Raw genomic sequence first — 23378 nt, 5'->3', positions numbered from 1 at the left:
ACAACTGATATTTGTATGTTGATTTTTGTTATCCTGCAACTTTAATTTGTTGATGACTTCTAACTGTTTTGGTGGAGTCCTTAAGAGTTTTCTACATATAAGACTGTTATGCTGAAAATAAATAAAAAATAAATTTAAAAAAAAAGATTATGCTATCTGCAAACAAGGACAATTTTACTTCCTCCTTTCCTCTTTATTCATTTTTTTTCTTTAAATCTAATTACTGTGCAAGGATTTCTAATTTCTAGTACTATGGTGAATAGAAATGGTTGGAATGGCAACTTTGTGTTTTTCCTGATTTTTGAAGGTAAATTTCAGCTCTTCACTGTCGCTTGGAATGTTAGCTGTGAGATTGTTGTATATAGCTTTTATTATGTTGAGATATGCTACTTCTATATTCAATGTGTTGAGAGCTGTTATTATGAAAGGATGTTGAATTTTGTCAAATGCTTTTTCTGCATCTATTGAATAATCATATGATCTTTATCTTTCATTCTTTTAATGTGGTATATCACATTTATTGATTTATGTATGTTGAACCATCCTTGTATACAAGGGATAAATCCTACTTGATCATGATATATGATCCTTTTAATGGATCCTGTTAAGTTTGCTAGAATTTTGTTGTATATTTTTACATATACATTCATTAGGGATATTATCTTATAGTTTTCTTTTCTTTTAGTATTATTATCTGACTTTGATATCAAGGTAATTCTTTAAAATATGAGTTTGAACATATTCTTTTCCTTTTTGGAAGTATTTGAGAACTGACATTAATCCATTAAGTGTTTGGTAGACTTCCCCAGTGAAAACACCCATTCTTGAGCTTTTCTTTATTCAGAGATTTTTGATTACTGATTATATCTTCTTACTTGTTATTGGTTAGTCTACGTTTTCTGTTTCTTAATGGTTAAGGCTTGGTAGATTGTATGTTTCTAGAAATTTATCCATCAGTTTATGTTATTCAGTTTGCTTCCTTATAATTGTTCCTCATAGCTTCTTATGATTCTTTGTATATTTGTAGTGTCAGCCATAATGTCTCCTCTTTCATTTAGAACTTTAAGTCCTTTCTCTTTCTCTTAATAGAGTTGAAGGTTTTTTGATCTCGTTCATCTTTCAGAAAACAAACTCAATCTTATTGATCTTTTCTATTGCCATTTAGTGTCTTTTATTTATTTCTGCTCTAATCTTTACTATTTCCTTCCTTTCCCTAACTTTGCGGTTAATTTTTTTTCTTTTTCTAATTCTTTGAAATTTAATGTTGGGTAGATCTTTTTTAATGTACACTTTTATTACTGTAAACTTCCCTTTTAGAATTATTTTTGCATTATCCTGTTATTTTTGGAATGTTGTAGTTTTGTTCTTTATAGATGCTTTTTATTTATTTTTATTTTTTTATTTTTATTTTTTATAAACATTTGTTTTTATCTCCAGGGGTACAGGTCTGTGAATCACCAGGTTTACACACTTCACAGCACTCACCAAAGCACATACCTTCCCCAATGTCCATAATCCCAGCCCCTTCTCCCAAACCCCCTCCCCCCAGCAACCCTCAGTTTGTTTTGTGAGATTAAGAGTCACTTATGGTTTGTCTCCCTCCCAATCCCATCTTGTTTCATTGATTCTTCTCCTACCCACATAAGCCCCCATGTTGCATCACCACTTCCTCATATCAGGGAGATCATATGATAGTTGTCTTTCTCTGCTTGACTTATTTCGCTAAGCATGATACGCTCTAGTTCCATCCATGTTGTCCCAAATGGCAAGATTTCATTTCTTTTGATGGCTGCATAGTATTCCATTGTGTATATATACCACATCTTCTTGATCAATTCATCTGTTGATGGACATCTAGATTCTTTACGTAGTTTGGCTATTGTGGACATTGCTGCTATAAACATTCGGGTGCACGTGCCCCTTTGGATCACTACGTTTGTATCTTTAGGGTAAATACCCAATAGTGCAATTGCTGGGTCATAGGGCAGTTCTACTTTCAACATTTTGAGGAACCTCCATGCTGTTTTCCAGAGTGGCTGCACCAGCTTGCATTCCCACCAACAGTGTAAGAGGGTTCCCCTTTCTCCGCATCCTCGCCAGCATCTGTCATTTCCTGACTTGTTGATTTTAGCCATTCTGACTGGTGTGAGGTGATATCTCATTGTGGTTTTGATTTGTATTTCCCTGATGCCGAGTGATATGGAGCACTTTTTCATGTGTCTGTTGGCCATCTAGATGTCTTCTTTGCAGAAATGTCTGTTCATGTCCTCTGCCCATTTCTTGATTGGATTATTTGTTCTTTGGGTGTTGAGTTTGCTAAGTTCTTTATAGATTCTGGACACTAGTCCTTTATCTGATATGTCATTTGCAAATATCTTCTCCCATTCTGTCAGTTGTCTTTAGATTTTGTTAACTGTTTCCTTTGCTGTGCAAAAGCTTTTGATCTTGATGAAATCACAATAGTTCATTTTTGCCCTTGCTTCCCTTGCCTTTTGCGTTGTTCCTAGGAAGATGTTGCTGTGGCTGAGGTCAAAGAGGGTGCTGCCTGTGTTCTCCTCAAGGATTTTGATGGATTCCTTTCACACATTGAGGTCGGTCATCCATTTTGAGTCTATTTTCATGTGTGGTGTAAGGAAATGTCCAATTTCATTTTTATGCATGTGGCTGTCCAATTTTCCCAGCACCATTTATTGAAGAGGCTGTTTTTTTTCCATTGGACATTCTTTCCTGCTTTGTCGAAGATTAGTTGACCATAGAGTTGAGGGTCTATTTCTGGGCTCTCTATTCTGTTCCATTGATCTATGTGTCTGTTTTTGTGCCAGTACCATGCTGTCTTGATGATGACAGCTTTGTAATAGAGCTTGAAGTCCGGAAATGTGATGCCACCAACGTTGGCTTTCTTTTTCAATATCCCTTTGGCTATTCGAGGTCTTTTCTGGTTCCATATAAATTTTAGAATTATTTGTTCCATTTCTTTGAAAAAGATGGATGATACTTTGATAGGAATTGCATTAAATGTGTAGATTGCTTTAGGTAGCATAGACATTTTCACAATATTTATTCTTCCAATCAGGGAGCATGGAGCATTTTTCCATTTCTTTGTGTCTTCCTCAATTTCTTTCATGAGTACTTTATAGTTTTCCGAGTATAGATTCTGTGTCTCTTTGGTTAGGTTTATTCCTAGGTATCTTATGGTTTTGGATGCAATTGTAAATGGGATTGACTCCTTAATTTCTCTTTCTTCAGTCTTGCTGTTGCTGTAGAGAAATGCAACTGATTTCTGTGCATTGATTTTATATCCTGACACTTTACTGAATTCCTGTATAAGTTCTAGCAGTTTTGGAGTGGAGTCTTTTGGGTTTTCCACATATAGTATCATATCATCTGCGAAGAGTGAAAATTTGACTTCTTCTTTGCCGATTTGGAAGCCTTTAATTTCCTTTTGTTGTCTGATTGCTGAGGCTAGGACCTCTAGTACTATGTTGAATAGCAGTGGTGATAATGGACATCCCTGCCATGTTCCTGACCTTAGCGGAAAAGCTTTCAGTTTTTCTCCATTCAGAATGATATTTGCGGTGGGTTTTTCATAGATGGCTTTGATGATATTGAGGTATGTGCCCTCTATCCCTACACTTTGAAGAGTTTTGATCAGGAAGGGATGCTGTACTTTGTCAAATGCTTTTTCAGCATCTCTGGAGAGTATCATATGGTTCTTGTTCTTTCTTTTATTGATGTGTTGTATCACATTGACTGATTTGCGGATGTTGAACCAACCTTGCAGCCCTGGAATAAATCCCACTTGGTCGTGGTGAATAATCTTTTGAATGTACTGTTGAATCCTATTGGCTAGTATTTTGTTGAGTATTTTCGCATCTGTGTTCATCAAGGACATTGGTCTATAGCTCTCTTTTTTGATGGGATCCTTGTCTGGTTTTGGGATCAAGGTGATGCTGGCCTCATAAAACGAGTTTGGAAGTTTTCCTTCCATTTCTATTTTTTGGAACAGTTGTAGGAGAATAGGAATTAGTTCTTCTTTAAATGTTTGGTAGAGTTCCCCCGGGAAGCCGTCTGGCCCGGGGCTTTTGTTTGTTTGGAGATTTTTAATGAGTGTTTCAATCTCCTTACTGGTTGTGGGTCTGTTCAGGCTTTCTATTTCATCCTGGTTCAGTTGTGGTAGTTTATATGTTTCTAGGAATGCATCCATTTCTTCCAGATTGTCAAATTTGTTGGCGTAGAGTTGCTCATAGTATGTTCTTATAATAGTTTGTATTTCTTTGGTGTTAGTTGTGATCTCTCCACTTTCATTCATGATTTTATTTATTTGGGTCCTTTCTCTTTTCTTTTTGATAAGTCGGGCCAGGGGTTTATCAATTTTATTAAGTCTTTCAAAGAACCAGCTCCTAGTTTCGTTGATTTGCTCTATTGTTTTTTTGGTTTCTATTTCATTGATTTCTGCTCTGATCTTTATGATTTCTCTTCTCCTGCTTGGCTTAGGGTTTCTTTCTTGTTCTTTCTCCAGCTCCTTTAGGTGTAGGGTTAGGTTGTGTACCTGAGACCTTTCTTGTTTCTTGAGAAAGGCTTGTACCGCTATATATTTTCCTCTCAGGACTGCCTTTGTTGTGTCCCACAGATTTTGAACCGTTGTATTTTCATTATCATTTGTTTCCATGATTTTTTTCAATTCTTCTTTAATTTCCCGGTTGACCCATTCATTCTTTAGAAGGATGCTGTTTAGTCTCCATGTATTTGGGTTCTTTCCAAACTTCCTTTTGTGGTTGAGTTCTAGCTTTAGAGCATTGTGGGCTGAAAATATGCAGGGAATGATCCCAATCTTTTGATACCGGTTGAGTCCTGATTTAGGACCGAGGATGTGATCTATTCTGGAGAATGTTCCATGTGCACTAGAGAAGAATGTGTATTCTGTTGCTTTGGGATGAAATGTTCTGAATATATCTGTGATGCCCATCTGGTCTAGTGTGTCGTTTAAGGCCTTTATTTCCTTGCTGATCTTTTGCTTGGATGATCTGTCCATTTCAGTGAGAGGAGTGTTAAAGTCCCCTACTATTATTGTATTATTGTTGATGTGTTTCTTTGATTTTGTTATTAATTGGTTTATATAGTTGGCTGCTCCCACGTTGGGGGCATAGATATTTAAAATTGTTAAATCTTCTTGTTGGACAAATCTTTGAGTATGATATAGTGTCCTTCCTCATCTCTTATTATAGTCTTTGGCTTAAAATCTAATTGATCTGATATAAGGATTGCCACTCCTGCTTTCTTCTGATGTCCATTAGCATGGTAAATTCTTTTCCACCCTCTCACTTTAAATCTGGAGGAGTCTTTGGGCTTAAAATGAGTTTCTTGGAGGCAACATATAGATGGGTTTTGTTTTTTTATCCATTCTGATACCCTGTGTCTTTTGACAAGGGCATTTAGCCCATTAACATTCAGGGTAACTATTGAGAGATATGAATTTAGTGCCATTGTTTTGCCTGTAAGGTGACTGTTACTGTATATGGTCTCTGTTCCTTTCTGATATACCACTTGTAGGCTCTCTCTTTGCTTAGAGGACCCCTTTCAAGATTTCCTGTAGAGCTGGTTTGGTGTTTGCAAATTCTTTCAGTTTTTGTTTGTCCTGGAAGCTTTTAATCTCTCCTTCTATTTTCAATTATAGCCTAGCTGGATATAGTATTCTTGGCTGCATGTTTTTCTCGTTTAGTGCTCTGAAAATATCATGCCAGCTCTTTCTGCCCTGCCAGGTCTCTGTGGATAAGTCAGATGCCAACCTAATATTCTTACCATTGTATGTTACAGACTTCTTTTCCCGGGCTGCTTTCAGGATTTTCTCTTTGTCACTGAGACTTGTAAATTTTACTATTAGGTGACGGGGTGTGGGCCTATTCTTATTGATTTTGAGGGGCGTTCTCTGAACCTCCTGAATTTTGATGCTCGTTCCCTTTGCCATATTGGGGAAATTCTCCCCAATAATTCTCTCCAGTATACCTTCTGCTCCCCTCTCTCTCTCTTCTTCTTCTGGAATCCCAATTATTCTAATGTTGTTTCGTCTTGTGTTGTCACTTATCTCTCGAATTCTCCCCTCGTGGTCCAGTAGCTGTTTGTCCCTCTTTTGCTCAGCTTCTTTATTCTCTGTCATTTGGTCTTCTATATCTCTAATTCTTTCTTCTGCCTCATTTATCTTAGCAGTGAGAGCCTCCATTTTTGATTGCACCTCATTAATAGCTTTTTTGATTTCAACTTGGTTAGATTTTAGTTCTTTTATTTCTCCATAAAGGGCTTTTATATCTCTCGAGAGGGTTTCTCTAATATCTTCCACGCCTTTTTCGAGCCCGGCTAGAACCTTGAGAATTGTCATTCTGAACTCTAGATCTGACATATTACCAATGTCTGTATTGATTAGGTCCCTAGCCTTCGGTACTGCCTCTTGTTCTTTTTTTTGTGTTGAATTTTTCCGTCTTGTCATTTTGTCCAGATAAGAGTATATGAAGGGGCAAGTAAAATACTAAAAGGGTGGCAACAACCCCAGGAAAATATGCTTTAACCAAATTAGAAGAGATCCCAAATCGTGACGGGGGAGAAAGGGGATAAAAAGAGGTTCAAAAAGGAAGAAAGAAAAAAAAAGAAAAGTATTTTAAAAAAAGAAAACACCTAAGAAAAATATAAAAAAGAATAAATATATGTATTAGATAAACTAGTAAAAAATCATTAAAAAAGAAAAAGGTAACAGTTAAAAAATAAAAAAGTTTTACCTGAAGGCGAGAAAAAAAAAAAAACAAAAAATGAAAAAGAAAAAAATTAAATTAACCACAAGACTAAAAAAAATCACAGGGAAAAAGCCATGAGTTTAGTGCTTGGCCTTCTCCTCCTCTGGAATTCTGCTGCTCTCCTTGGTATTGAAACCGCACTCTTTGGTAGGTGAACTTGGTCTCGGCTGGATTTCTTGTTGATCTTCTGGGGGAGGGGCCTGTTGTAGTGATTCTCAAGTGTCTTTGCCCCAAGCGGAATTGCACCGCCCTTACCCGGGGCCGGGGTGAGTAATCCGCTTGGGTTTGCTTTCAGGAGCTTTTGTTCCCTGAGTGCTTTCCGTAGATTTCCAGAGGACGGGAATACAAATGGCGGCCTCCTGTTCTCCGGCCCGGAGGAGCCGAGAGCCCAGGGCTGCACTCCTCAGTGCGCGCTCAGAGAACTGCGCCCAGTTACTCCCGTCTGCCTGACCTCCGGCCGCGCTCCGAGTTCACCGAGCCTGCGACCGGTTCAAGGTCACCCCGAGCTGCGAGCTTACTGTCGGCTCCGTCTCTGTAGCTGGCTTTCCCGTTCCAATACCCGCAAGCTCTGCGACACTCAGACACCCCCAATCCTTCTGTGACCCTGCGGGACCTGAGGCCACGCTGACCCCGTGTGGGCTTTGCCCCGGGTAGCCTCTGGAGTGATGTCCCTCAGCGGAACAGACTTTTAAAAGTCCTGATTTTGTGCGTGGTTGCTCCGCCGCTTGCCGGGAGCCGGCCCCTCCCCCCGGGGTCTATCTTCCCGTCGCTTTGTATTCACTTCTCCGCCGGTCCTACCTTTCAGAAAGTGGTTGTTTTTCTGTTTCCAGAATTGCTGTTCTTCTTCTCTTCGATCTGCCGATGGATTTTCAGGTGTTTGCAATCTTTAGATAAGCTATCTAGCTGATCTCCGGCTAGCTGAAGTAGTCTCGGCCTGCTACTTCTCTGCCATCTTGACTCCTCCCTCCCTAATAATCTGTATTCTACTTGAACTCTAAGTGACTCAAATATATGTGACATGGCTGATTCATGTTTGAAATGACATTGAGATTGATGGGAAGATGAAGGGACAGATGAAAGAGTTCAGAAAGTAGATGCACTGCCACTTCACTGAAAAAGGTACAGAAGTTAGTCCCTTCTACCCAGGTACCAGACAGGATCACAACCTCCTGAATGTCTGGTTACAAGACTGCCAGTCATGGTCCCCACTGCAGACCTAGGAACAGCTACATAACTGGCTACAAATCAGCACTACTGTAGTTATGTGGTAATCCTATTGACATGGGGAACCAGCAAAGAAAAGAAATTTTTACCTGTTAAAATAGTCAGTAAAGACCGGAAGAGGTGTTTGCTCCCTCAAATCAACAGACACCAATGCAAGGCTCTACAGCTCATAAAGAACCATACTAATAGAACACCATCAAGGAAACTATTTAAGCCAGTAATTGATCAAAGAAATAGAGATCTATAGTTTGTCTGACAAGGAATTCAAAATAATTATATAAAAGAAACTCAAAGAAATACAACAGAACAGGTAACTAAATGAAATGAGGAAACAATGCACACATAACATTAGAAGTTAAATAGAAAAATAGAAACCATAGGGGCACCTGGGTTACTCATTCAGTTGTGTCTGACTTTGCCTCAGGTAATGATCTCAGGGTCCTAGAATGAAGTCACACATTATGCTCCCCACTCAGCAGGGAATCTGCTTGTTCTACTCCCTCTGCTCCCTTCCACACTTGTGTTCTTTCTCTCTCTCTCTCTCAAATGAATTAATAAAATATTTTTAAAAAATGGAAACCATAAAAAATAACCAAATAAATCCTGGTGCTGAAGAATACAATTACAGAAGTAAAAAATTCAATAGAGTTTTAACAAGAAATTTAATCATTCAGAAAAAATAATCAAAACAATCAAAGAGGGATTGTATGAAATAAGCCAGTTAAAGGAACAAAAATTTAAAAATGATTGAAAAAGAGTGAAAAAGTCTATGTTAATTATAGTATATCACAAATTAAATGAAAATTTATTTCAATGGAGTTCCAGATGGTGAAGAGAAAGAAAGGGGCTGGAAGCTTACTTAAAGAAATAATAGCTGAAAACTTCCCAAATCTTGGGAGATATGCATACCCAGGCACAAGAAACTCAAAGGACCCTAAGCAAGATCTACCCAAAGAAGACTAGTCTTATACACTTTATAAACACAGTATCAAAGTAATAGACAATAAGAGAATTTTGAAAGTAGTAAGAGCAAAATGACTTGTGACCTACCAAGGAACCCCCATAAGATTATAAGCAAATATCTTTGCAGAAACCTTGTACAGCAGGAGGAAGTATAATGATTTAGTAAAAATACTGAAAGGAAAACAAACAACAACAACAACAACAAAAAAAAACCCTCTACCAACTAAGAACACCATAACTGGTAAAATTACCCTTCAGAACTGAAGGAGAAATACATTCTCAAACAAACAAAATCTAAGGGATTTCATCACCACTTGACTTGCCTTACAAGAAATGTTAAAGGGAGTTGTTCAGGAGGAAATGAAAGGACACCAAGAAACAACATGAAAACATATAGAAGTATAAACTCATTCTTAAGGGAAATGTGTAGCCAAATTTTGAATACTTTAATGCTGTAATGATGATGCATAAATCATTTTTTATTTCAAGTATAAAAGTGTAAAATAATAATATTAAAAATATCTATAGTCACAGTAATTTAATGGATACCCTACAGAAAAAGATGCAAAGTGTTAACATTGCAACAGCATAAAAATGTGGGAACAAAAGAAACAAAAGTGCACTCTCATATGCATTTGAAGGTAAGTTTTATCATTTAAAATAGACTATTAGATCTATAACATGTTTTACTTAATCCTCATGGTAATAACAACAACAAAAAAAAACCTATAATAGATACTTAGAAGATAAAAAAGGATCAAAGCATACCCCTACAAAAAATAAATCACATAGGAAGACAACAAGAGAGGAAGAAAAGAATAAAGACACTAAAAAAATCAGAAAACAATTTACAAAATGGCAATAGTAAGCCCTTAGTTATCAATAATTACTTTAAATGTAAATGGACTAAATTCTATAATCTAAAGACAGAGTGGCTGAGTGAATAAAAACAAAACAAAAAATAAGATCCAACAATTTGCTACCTGTCAGAAATTCACTTTAGCTTTTTTTTTTGAAATTCACTTTAGCTTTAAAAACACACACAGAATCATGCAAACAATAACCAAAAGGGCTACTATGATAACAGATAGGATAGAATTTCAGAATAAGATAGAATTTCACTTAAAATCAGTCATAGAAGGAGAGGGAGGGGATGAGGGGATAGGTGAGCCGGGTGTTGGGAATTAAAGAGGGCATGTATTGCATGGAGCACTGGGTGTGGTACATAAACAATGAATCTTGGAACACTGAAAAAAATAAAAGTAAATTTAAAAATAAGAATAAAAATATAAAATCAGTCACAAGATAAAGTCACTATATAGTGATAATGGGTTCAATTCATCAGGAGGATACAATTGCAAATACATATGCACCTATCATTGGAGCACCTGAATATGTAAAACAAATATTAACAGAAATGAAGGGAGAAATAGCCCTTATGAAATAGAAGAGAAGAGTACTTCAATACCTCACATTGGATAGATCATCCAGACCAATAACCAATAAGTGAACAGCAACCTGAATAACACAAGAGACAAAATGAGTGTAAGAGGACATTCCATTTAGTAGCACCAGAATATACCTGCTTCTCAAGTGCACATGGAACATTCTGCAGATCATAGGCTGGGCCACAAAGAATCCCTGGCAATTTTAAGGATATTGGAATCATTTTTTAAAAATATAGAATCATATGAGTATCTTTTCCAACAACAACAGTAAGAAACAGGAATTAGTAATATTAAAAAACTAAAAAATTCAAAAATATGTGGAAACCAAAAACACACTATTGAACAATCAATGGATCAAAAAAGAAATCAAAATAAAAAATCAAAAGCAGGGGGAGGAGTCAAGATGGCGGAGAAGTAGCAGGCTGAGACTACTTCAGCTAGCCGGAGATCAGCTGGATAGCTTATCTAAAGATTGCAAACACCTGAAAATCCATCAGCAGATTGAACAGAAGAAGAACAGAAATTCTGGAAACAGAAAAACAACCACTTTCTGAAAGGTAGGACAGGCAGAGAAGTGAATCAAAAGCGACGGAAAGATAGACCCCGGGGGGAGGGGCTGGCTCCCAGCAAGCGGCTGAGCAACCACGCACAAAATCAGGACTTTTAAAAGTCTGTTCCGCTGAGGGACATCGCTCCAGAGGCTACCCGGGGCAAAGCCCACACGGGGTCAGCGTGGCCTCAGGTCCCGCAGGGTCACAGAAGGATTGGGGGTGTCTGAGTGTCGCAGAGCTTGCGGGTATTGGAACGGGAAAGCCAGCTACAGAGACGGAGCCGACAGTAAGCTCGCAGCTCGGGGTGACCTTGAACCGGTCGCAGGCTCGGTGAACTCGGAGCGCGGCCGGAGGTCAGGCAGACGGGAGTAACTGGGCGCTGTTCTCTGAGGGTGCACTGAGGAGTGCGGCCCTGGGCTCTCGAATCCACCGGGCCAGAGACCAGGAGGCCGACATTTGTATTCCCGTCCTCCAGAACTCTACTGAAGGCGCTCAGGGAACAAAAGCTCCTGAAAGCAAACCCGAGCGGATTACTCACCCCGGCCCCGGGTAAGGGCAAGGTATTTCCGCCTGGGGCAAAGACACTTGAGAATCACTACAACAGGCCCCTCCCCCAGAAGATCAACAAGAAATCCAGCCGAGACCAAGTTCACCTACCAAGGACTGCGGTTTCAATACCAAGGAGAGCAGCAGAATTCCAGAGGAGGAGAAGGCCAAGCACTAAACTCATGGCCTTTTCCCTGTGATTTTTTTTAGTCTTGCAGTTAATTTAATTTTATTCTTTTTCATTTTTTGTTTTTTTTTTTTCTCGCCTTCGGGTAAAATTTTTTATTTAACTGTTAACTTTTTTAACGACTTTTTACTAGTTTATCTAATATATATATTTTTTCTTTTTTATATTTTCTTAGGTGTTTTCTTTTCTTTTAATTCTTTTCTTCTCTTTTTTTTTCTTTTTTTTTTTTTTCGTTCTTCCTTTTTGAACCTCTTTTTATCCCCTTTCTCCCCCCTCACGATTTGGGATCTCTTCTAATTTGGTTAAAGCATATTTTCCTGGGGTTGTTGCCACCCTTTTAGTATTTTACTTGCCCCTTCATATACTCTTATCTGGACAAAATGACAAGACGGAAAAATTCAACACAAAAAAAAGAACAAGAGGCAGTACCGAAGGCTAGGGACCTAATCAATACAGACATTGGTAATATGTCAGATCTAGAGTTCAGAATGACAATTCTCAAGGTTCTAGCCGGGCTCGAAAAAGGCGTGGAAGATATTAGAGAAACCCTCTCGAGAGATATAAAAGCCCTTTATGGAGAAATAAAAGAACTAAAATCTAACCAAGTTGAAATCAAAAAAGCTATTAATGAGGTGCAATCAAAAATGGAGGCTCTCACTGCTAAGATAAATGAGGCAGAAGAAAGAATTAGAGATATAGAAGACCAAATGACAGAGAATAAAGAAGCTGAGCAAAAGAGGGACAAACAGCTACTGGACCACGAGGGGAGAATTCGAGAGATAAGTGACAACACAAGACGAAACAACATTAGAATAATTGGGATTCCAGAAGAAGAAGAGAGAGAGAGGGGAGCAGAAGGTATACTGGAGAGAATTATTGGGGAGAATTTCCCCCAAATATGGCAAAGGGAACGAGCATCAAAATTCAGGAGGTTCAGAGAACGCCCCTCAAAATCAATAAGAATAGGCCCACACCCCGTCACCTAATAGTAAAATTTACAAGTCTCAGTGACAAAGAGAAAATCCTGAAAGCAGCCCGGGAAAAGAAGTCTGTAACATACAATGGTAAGAATATTAGGTTGGCATCTGACTTATCCACAGAGACCTGGCAGGGCAGAAAGAGCTGGCATGATATTTTCAGAGCACTAAACGAGAAAAACATGCAGCCAAGAATACTATATCCAGCTAGGCTATAATTGAAAATAGAAGGAGAGATTAAAAGCTTCCAGGACAAACAAAAACTGAAAGAATTTGCAAACACCAAACCAGCTCTACAGGAAATCTTGAAAGGGGTCCTCTAAGCAAAGAGAGAGCCTACAAGTGGTATATCAGAAAGGAACAGAGACCATATACAGTAACAGTCACCTTACAGGCAAAACAATGGCACTAAATTCATATCTCTCAATAGTTACCCTGAATGTTAATGGGCTAAATGCCCCTGTCAAAAGACACAGGGTATCAGAATGGATAAAAAAACAAAACCCATCTATATGTTGCCTCCAAGAAACTCATTTTAAGCCCGAAGACACCTCCAGATTTAAAGTGAGAGGGTGGAAAAGAATTTACCATGCTAATGGACATCAGAAGAAAGCAGGAGTGGCAATCCTTATATCAGATCAATTAGATTTTAAGCCAAAGACTATAATAAGAGATGAGGAAGGACACTATATCATACTCAAAGGTTTGTCCAACAAGAAGATTTAACAATTTTAAATATCTATGCCCCCAACGTGAGAGCAGCCAACTATATAAACCAATTAATAACAAAATCAAAGAAACACATCAACAATAATACAATAATAGTAGGGGACTTTAACACTCCTCTCACTGAAATGGACAGATCATCCAAGCAAAAGATCAGCAAGGAAATAAAGGCCTTAAACGACACACTAGACCAGATGGGCATCACAGATATATTCAGAACATTTCATCCCAAAGCAACAGAATACACATTCTTCTCTAGTGCACATGGAACATTCTCCAGAATAGATCACATCCTCGGTCCTAAATCAGGACTCAACCGGTATCAAAAGATTGGGATCATTCCCTGCATATTTTCAGCCCACAATGCTCTAAAGCTAGAACTCAACCACAAAAGGAAGTTTGGAAAGAACCCAAATACATGGAGACTAAACAGCATCCTTCTAAAGAATGAATGGGTCAACCGGGAAATTAAAGAAGAATTGAAAAAAATCATGGAAACAAATGATAATGAAAATACAATGGTTCAAAATCTGTGGGACACAACAAAGGCAGTCCTGAGAGGAAAATATATAGCGGTACAAGCCTTTCTCAAGAAACAAGAAAGGTCTCAGGTACACAACCTAACCCTACACCTAAAGGAGCTGGAGAAAGAACAAGAAAGAAACCCTAAGCCCAGCAGGAGAAGAGAAATCATAAAGATCAGAGCAGAAATCAATGAAATAGAAACCAAAAAAACAATAGAACAAATCAACGAAACTAGGAGCTGGTTCTTTGAAAGACTTAATAAAATTGATAAACCCCTGGCCCGACTTATCAAAAAGAGAAGAGAAAGGACCCAAATAAATAAAATCATGAATGAAAGAGGAGAGATCACAACTAACACCAAAGAAATACAAACTATTATGAGAACATACTATGAGCAACTCTACGCCAGTAAATTTGACAATCTGGAAGAAATGGATGCATTCCTAGAAACATATAAACTACCACAACTGAACCAGGAAGAAATAGAAAGCCTGAACAGACCCATAACCAGTAAGGAGATTGAAACACTCATTAAAAATCTCCAAACAAACAAAAGCCCAGGGCCAGACGGCTTCCCAGGGGAACTCTACCAAACATTTAAAGAAGAACTAATTCCTATTCTCCTGCAACTGTTCCAAAAAATAGAAATGGAAGGAAAACTTCCAAATCGTTTTATGAGGCCAGCATCACCTTGATCCCAAAACCAGACAAGGATCCCATCAAAAAAGAGAGCTATAGACCAATATCCTTGATGAACACAGATGCGAAAATACTCAACAAAATACTAGCCAATAGGATTCAACAGTACATTCAAAAGATTATTCACCACGACCAAGTGGGATTTATTCCAGGGCTGCAAGGTTGGTTCAACATCCGCAAATCAGTCAATGTGATACAACACATCAATAAAAGTAAGAACAAGAACCATATGATACTCTCCAGAGATGCTGAAAAAGCATTTGACAAAGTACAGCATCCCTTCCTGATCAAAACTCTTCAAAGTGTAGGGATAGAGGGCACATACCTCAATATCATCAAAGCCATCTATGAAAAACCCACCGCAAATATCATTCTCAATGGAGAAAAACTGAAAGCTTTTCTGCTAAGGTCAGGAACACGGCAGGGATGTCCATTATCACCACTGCTATTCAACATAGTACTAGAGGTCCTAGCCTCAGCAATCAGACAACAAAAGGAAATTAAAGGCATCCAAATCGGCAAAGAAGAAGTCAAATTATCACTCTTCACAGATGATATGATACTATATGTGGAAAACCCAAAAGACTCCACTCCAAAACTGCTAGAACTTATACAGGAATTCAGTAAAGTGTCAGGATATAAAATCAATGCACAGAAATCAGTTGCATTTCTCTACAGCAACAGCAAGACTGAAGAAAGAGAAATTAAGGAGTCAATCCCATTTACAATTGCATCCAAAACCATAAGATACCTAGGAATAAACCTAACCAAAGAGACACAGAATCTATACTCAGAAAATTATAAAGTACTCATGAAAGAAATTGAGGAAGACACAAAGAAATGGAAAAATGTTCCATGCTCCTGGATTGGAAGAATAAATATTGTGAAAATGTCTATGCTACCTAAAGCAATCTACACATTTAATGCAATTCCTATCAAAGTATCATCCATCTTTTTCAAAGAAATGGAACAAATAATTCTAAAATTTATATGGAACCAGAAAAGACCTCGAATAGCCAAAGGGATATTGAAAAAGAAAGCCAACGTTGGTGGCATCACAATCCCGGACTTCAAGCTCTATTACAAAGCTGTCATCATCAAGACAGCATGGTACTGGCACAAAAACAGACACATAGATAAATGGAACAGAATAGAGAGCCCAGAAATAGACTCTCAACTCTATGGTCAACTAATCTTCGACAAAGCAGGAAAGAATGTCCAATGGAAAAAAAACAGCCTCTTCAATAAATGGTGCTGGGAAAATTGGACAGCCACATGCAGAAAAATGAAATTGGACCATTTCCTTACACCACACACGAAAATAGACTCAAAATGGATGACCGACCTCAATGTGAGAACGGAATCCATCAAAATCCTTGAGGAGAACACAGGCAGCAACCTCTTCGACCTCTGCCGCAGCAACATCTTCCTAGGAACAACGCAAAAGGCAAAGGAAGCAAGGGCAAAAATGAACTATTGGGATTTCATCAAGATCAAAAGCTTTTGCACAGCAAAGGAAACAGTTAACAAAATCAAAAGACAACTGACAGAATGGGAGAAGATATTTGCAAACGACATATCAGATAAAGGGCTAGTGTCCAGAATCTATAAAGAACTTAGCAAACTCAACACCCAAAGAACAAATAATCCAATCAAGAAATGGGCAGAGGACATGAACAGACATTTCTGCAAAGAAGACATCCAGATGGCAAACAGACACATACAAAAGTGCTCCATGTCACTCGGCATCAGGGAAATACAAATCAAAACCACAATGCGATATCATCTCACACCAGTCAGAATGGCTAAAATCAACAAGTCAGGAAATGACAGATGCTGGCGAGGATGCAGAGAACGGGGAACCCTCCTACACTGTTGGTGGGAATGCAAGCTGGTGCAACCTCTCTGGAAAACAGCATGGAGGTTTCTCAAAATGTTGAAAATAGAACTGCCCTATGACCCAGCAATTGCACTATTGGGTATTTACCCTAAAGATACAAACGTAGTGATCCAAAGGGGCACGTGTACCCGAATGTTTATAGCAGCAATGTCCACAATAGCCAAACTATGGAAAGAACCTAGATGTCCATCAACATATGAATGGATCAAGAAGATGTGGTATATATACACAATGGAATATTATGCAGCCATCAAAAGAAATGAAATCTTGCCATTTGCGACAACATGGATGGAACTAGAGCGTATCATGCTTAGCGAAATAAGTCAAGCGGAGAAAGACAACTATCATATGATCTCCCTGATTTGAGGAAGTGGTGATGCAACATGGGGGCTTAAGTGGGTACGAGAAGAATAAATGAAAGAAGATGGGATTGGGAGGGAGACAAACCATAAGTGACTCTTAATCTCACAAAACAAACTGAGGGTTGCTGGGGGGAGGGGGTTTGGGAGAAGGGGGTGGTATTATGGACATTGGGGAAGGTATGTGTTTTAGTGAGTGCTGTGAAGTGTGTAAACCTGGTGATTCACAGACCTTTACCCCTGGGGATAAAAATATATGTTTATAAAAAATAAAAAATTATATTAAAAAAAAAAGAATTCTAAAAAAAAAAAAAAAAGAATACAGATTATTAGCCTTAATAATTACTTCACTAAATCAGTGTCTACCATAAAACCTCAAATACGTATTTTGTATAAAATATTCCCTGTATTACACATTTTGGGGAACCTTTTATGCAAAATGTAGATTTGAAGTTTTACTATAGGTTCTGGTTTGAGAACACCGAATAGTAGTAACTTTTTAACTAGTATTCCTGACCTTAATTTCAAACTCTCTATGGCCTATTTTCTACATGTCTGTATATTCATTTAAAAAAGAATCTACCGGTAGTACTCCCTTCTCTTAAGTTTCAGTGCATGCTTTTTTCATGATGAATAATATTCATGATCTTTCACATGCCATTTAGCTCATTTTGTTACTGAAAACCTTCAAGCTCCTTTATCCTTTTGCCCTGTATCCATGTCCCAAACATACAATTTCCAAATCACACCAATCCTATCCCATAAATTTAGGACTTACTACAATATCTTTCATTTTTCTAATTCTTTTCATAGCTGCACATTTTAAAAATGGAAATAATTGCACTATTTTGAAGCCCTCAAAATAGATTCCAATCAACAGAGAGTCAATACACAAAATCGAGATTCTGATGTGTATAATCTATTTCATATCTCCTATCCATATTTTCATGTTATAAATTGAGTGACATTTTCCCATTTACTAAATTTCATTTCAGGCAACACTCAGTGAGGATTTGGAAAAGGAACATTGAAAAGAACTTGGAAATATAACATTGCTGACCGATTTGATTTTCACAGGACTCACATATGAACCACAGTGGCAGATATCCCTGTTCCTGGTGTTCTTGGTTATCTATTTTCTCACCATTTTGGGGATTCTTGTTCTAATTGCTCTCAAATGGGATGACCCTCAGCTTCACATCTGCATATACTTATTCCTCAGGAGTTTGACACTTGTGGATGCTTGGATATCACCCACAGTATCCCCCAAGATGCTAGTCAACTTTTTTGCCAAGACCAAAATGATATCTCTTTCAGAATGCATGATACAATTTTTTTCCTTTACAGTAAGTATAAAAGTGGAATGCTTTCTTTTGGCAACAATGGCATATGATCTCTCTGTGGCCATATGCAAACCATTACATTATCCAGTGATTATGTCCAATGTACTGTGCATCCGCTTGTTAGTGTTGTCACTTTTAGGTAGCCTTCTTCATGCCATAATTTATAGTTCTTTTTCTTTTTTTTTTTTTAAAGATTTTATTTATTTATTTGACAGAGAGAGATCACAAGTAGGCAGAGAGGCAGGCAGAGTGAGAGGGGAGAAGCAGGCTTGCCGCTGAGCAGAGAGCCCGATGTGGGGCTTGATCCCAGGACTCTGGGATCATGACCTGAGCCGAAGGCAGAGGCTTTAACCCACTGAGCCACCCAGACGCCCCCATAGTTCTTTTTTATTCAGATTAATCTTAAGCAATTCCCATAGTACATCACTTTTACTATGACATTATACCATTGCTTAAGATTTCTTGTACTGACCCTTCTATCAATTATCTGATATTATTTGTTTTTGCTGGGTCAATACAAATATTCACCACTCTGATGGAGACTCTTGTCTCCTACACATTAGTTCTCTTTATAATCTTAAAAAAGAAGTCTCTACAAGGCATAAAGAAAGCTTTCCTTGGGGCACCTGGGTGGCTCAGTGGGTTAAAGCCTCTGCCTTGGCTCAGGTCATGATCCCCGTGTCCTGGGATCAAGCCCCGCATCGGGCGCTCTGCTCAGTGGAGAGCCTGCTTCCCCCTCTCTCTCTGCCTCTCTGCCTATTTTTGATCTCTGTCTGTCAAGTAAATAATTAATATCTTAAAAAAAAAAAAGAAAGCCTTCCTTACTGGTGGAGCCCATCTCTTATCTGTCTCCTTATACTATGGTGCTCTTATCTTCATGTATGTGTGCCCCGTATCTACACAATCAGAAGACCAAGGTGTGAAGGACTCTCTCTTTTACACTATCATAATTCCCTTGTTAAATCCAATTATCTACAGTTTGAGAAATAAGAAAGTCATAGATTAGTTGAGGAAAATATTGAAGAGAAATTCTGAGAATTCACATTATTATCTGTTCTCTTTTCACTAGAATGACAAACTGTACAGATTACATATTTTCTCTGTGTTGATTAGGGTTCAGTTTTTGAAGTTATAATTGTCCTAATGTTTAAATGACTTAAGGTGAGATTACAAAATAAATATATGTATATGTAGTCAAAACAAAGGGAATTTTAATCAAGTGTTCATGAAAAAATAACTTAAAAGGAAATAAAATATTTTATATGTTTGCATGTTTCAGTGTGGCTTCGTAAATGCATTAAGCATTGAAATAGGGTAATTTCTCTAAAGAGACTTTGAATATGGTATATTGGACTGCCATACAGCTATGTGCCCCAAAGACTCACATTACATTCATTCCACATTGGAGTCAGGGTTGTATTTGAGTGAACAAGTACCGAAAAGTATAATGAGTGACCAGATTTCAGGTTCACCTCTGCCCTTCCTCTCTCATCACTGATTACCTACATCATTCTATTGTTATAACTAAGACTCCTCACTTCTGTCATTTGTTGTAATCTTGTTACTTTTTCTACATCCTGTTAATATTCTCTTACTTCCAAAACATTGACTAAATAATATCCCACTTCAGCATCTTTTCATATTGACCAGATTATTAAAAATGGTATACATATCTAGTACTCTTTATATCCCTATATTTATTCATATGGAATATGTACAAAATGAATGATATAAGTAGATATCTCTACACATATTATATAGATTGTATATATCCCTGACAGATTATATATTTGTTATGTTTTGATTAGTTTGTTGTTGTTATAATAATTTTTAAAGGTTTTATTTATTTATTTGAAAAAGAGAGAGCAAGAGAGCACACAGGTGTAGAGAAGATGGGCAGAGGGAGAAGCAGACTCCCCAAACAGCAGGGATTCCGATGTGGAGCTACATCCCAGGACCCTGGGATAATGACCTAAGCCAATGGCAGAACAAACTGAGCTTAACCAACTGAGCCACCAAAGTTCCCCTGTTGTTGTTGCTGTCTTAAAGTAGGCTCCATGCCTAGTGCTGGGCCCAACACAGGGCCTGATCTAATGACACTGAGATCAAGACCCCAGCAGGGAGCAAGTGTCAGACAACCAACTGACTGAGTCACACTGGCACCCCTGTATTGACTGATTTTAAATAATGTTTGCAGTTATAATTGTCCTAGTGTTAATGACTTTAGTCCCAAAGTTATTTTATGCATATCTTTAATATGTATGTATTCATGTGCACATATACACATGTTCTCCCTTGCATTACTGGAGATTCACCCCCCCCAAAACCTTGATTTGACTCTGAAGTCTCCTAAAACACTCCTAATGGATTCTGTGTTATGCTGAAATGAGTTACTGAAATCCTTCTGGACTCCTTCTTCTTAGGTACATACTACAGTCTAGAGTAATTGTTACTTCTTGCTCATTAGGTCAAATCAGAATAAGATACTGATCTTATGGGAGGAAAGAAGATCAATCACTGCACAACACTGAGTCAGTTCTCAACACTCGGCTAATTCTGCCCAAATCAATATTGACTTGGGCAGAAAGCTCCTGAGAATTGGCCAGAAACCCGGGCGATCTCGCTTCATGTGGCATGGGCTTTCAGGGAACCGCTTAGGCCTGATCCATGGTCCTGAGTGGTCGTGGCCAGAGCCCTGCAGGAAAGCACACTAGGCACCAGGTGCAAGGATGGCCAACCCCTCCCTCTACTCAGCCCCCTTGGGAGCCCATTTCAGCTCTGGGAGATCAGGTCTGACTGCACCTAGGCCCTAACCCTAACCCTTGGTTGGAGTTTCAGGCTTCTGTCCACAGAAGCCTGGCACTAAAGCCCTCCAGACTGGGGACCCCTAAGCCACACTCTAGGATTCTGCCAGCTACCCAGGAGGAAACTGCCATTTGTAGCAGTGCAAAACCCTCAGAGTCAGAGAATGCTTCTGGAGACTACCCCCAGAGCAAAAACCCAGAGCTTGAAGCCTTGTCTGCCTCTTTCCTCCACGTAGCCCCTTGGGAATCTGCTTCAGCACTGGCAGATCAGGCCTGCTATGTCCTAGGCCCTAACATGAAATCTAAGTTGAGTTTTCAGGTTTCTGTCCCCAGAGTCCTGGCCCCCAAGCCCTCCAGATTAGGGACCCCTGAGCCAACCCCAGGACTCCACCTGCCACCCAGTAGGAATCCGTGCCCTTTGGAGCTGTGCAGAACCTTCAGAGTGGGAGAAACCTGCATACTCCTGGGGCCACCCCCACCTTAGGCTGCCACAAGGCCACAAAACTGGAGCCTGTTTCTCAGTCTGATCCCCTTGATCAACTCTGTTCCCGGGGAGCTTGACTCAGCGGGGCCCTCAGGGGAGCCACGTGGGCCCATCCCATTGTCCCTGAGGGTCTCAACAAGCACCTACGCAGAACGTGCTCCGAACACAGGGCAAGCATGCCTGAATTACTGCACAATGTTGGCCAATTCTCATGAGCTTTCTGCCCAAATCGATATACTGGTCAACTTCCTAGCGAAGAGTAAGATGATCTCTCTGAATGCATGATACAGATTTTTTCCTTTGCATTGGGGGAACCACAGCATGTTTACTCTTGGCAACAATGGCATGTGATCGCTACGTAGCCATATGCAAACCATTACTTTATCCAATGATTAAGATCTATAGACTTTGCAGCTGGCTATTAGTCTCATCATTTGTAGGTGGCTTTGTTCATTCTTTAATTCATACATGTTTCTTATTCAGATTAACTTTTTGTAATTCTAACATAATATATCACTTTTACTGTGACATCATGCCATTGTTTAAGATTACATGTACTGATCCTTCACTTAATGTTCTGATGGTTTTTATTTTCTTTGGGTCAATACAGGTATTTACCAATCTGATTGTTCTGGTCTCATATACACTTACTCTCTTTACAATTTGAAGAAAGAAGTCTCTGCAGGGCATGAAAAAAGCCTTTTCCACCTATGGAGCCCATCTTTTGTCTGTGTCTTTATAGTATGGCCTTCTCCTTAGCTATGTGTGTCCTGGATCTGCACAATCAGATGATCAAGATATGATGGACTCTATTTTACACTGTCATAATTCCTTTGTTTTATCCAATGATCTATAGCCTGAGAAATTTAAAAAAAAATTATAGAGTCACTGAGAAAAATGTTAAAGGGAAGTATATAGATCTCACACTATTATCTGTTCTCTTTTTCATTAAAAGCATCACAAATTATGCAGATTATATGTGGTTCTGTTGGTAAGTGTGCAAAGATTTTCCAGTTATGATTTCCCTAGGGTTTAATGATTTATTACATGTGTTCATATCATACTAGAATATTTGAAGCATGAAACAAATAAAAACATTTTGTATGCTTATATATTCTTCGTTGTAATTTTATAAAATCATTCAGTACTATAGAGTGTACTTCTTCTGAACAGGAATTGTTATGATGTCTTTGATCATTTTATAGCCATATAGTCTGGAGCGAGGGCCACACACATTTCACTCCACAGTGAAGGAAGGTTTATGATTGAACAAATGGCAACAAATCCCAAGAATTCTGCTAGCCATTGAAAGGTCTCTCCTTCCACTTTATTTGTGGCATGGTGAATTTCACTTCATGTGGGAATTCAATGACTCTCGTAGCACTGAGGGAAACAAAAAGAAATGGGGGAGCAATTAGGAAAATATAAGCAGGGAGTTTAAACAGTGAGGATCGAGCCAAATTGTAAGAGATGGTCTTAGCCCAGTGTGTGTGTATGAGAAATGAGGGGAGCAGGGCAGGGGGAAGGGTAAAGTTGCCTTTCATTGCCTACAACACCTTCTATATGCCTCTTCGAGCTGTGTTTGTATGTTGTAAGTTAATCTGTAAAACTTCACTAATTCAGAAAGCTAAGAGAGGAGACTGCAGAATTTTAAGTGGGATGGTCTGGAGAAGAAAAGAGAAGTAGCAGAATAGAAAGGAAATGGTCAATCTTCCTTTAATAAAAAAAGAGTGATGCTAGTAAAATACAACAGTAATATGTGATTTTTAAAATGTGTTGATGACAAGAGGGCTTTAAAAGTATATTTCCGAGGGGAGGAGTCAAGATGGCGGAGAAGTAGCAGGCTGAGACTACTTCAGC

The 23378-nt window shown here is 38.6% G+C and overlaps 2 pseudogenes; both read left to right on the top strand.

Moving 5' to 3' along the window:
- Positions 1-252: 252 nt before the first annotated feature.
- Positions 253-19299, top strand: LOC101677074 (annotated as a pseudogene).
- A 2414-nt stretch (positions 19300-21713) lies between these two features.
- Positions 21714-22390, top strand: LOC101676777 (annotated as a pseudogene).
- Positions 22391-23378: the final 988 nt, after the last annotated feature.

The sequence above is a fragment of the Mustela putorius genome, unplaced genomic scaffold (genome assembly GCF_011764305.1).
Source record: "Mustela putorius furo isolate JIRA1106 unplaced genomic scaffold, ASM1176430v1.1 tig00003834_pilon_pilon_pilon, whole genome shotgun sequence".
NCBI classification, from domain to species: Eukaryota; Metazoa; Chordata; class Mammalia; order Carnivora; family Mustelidae; genus Mustela; species Mustela putorius.
This window is presented reverse-complemented; position numbering and strand designations above follow the sequence as displayed.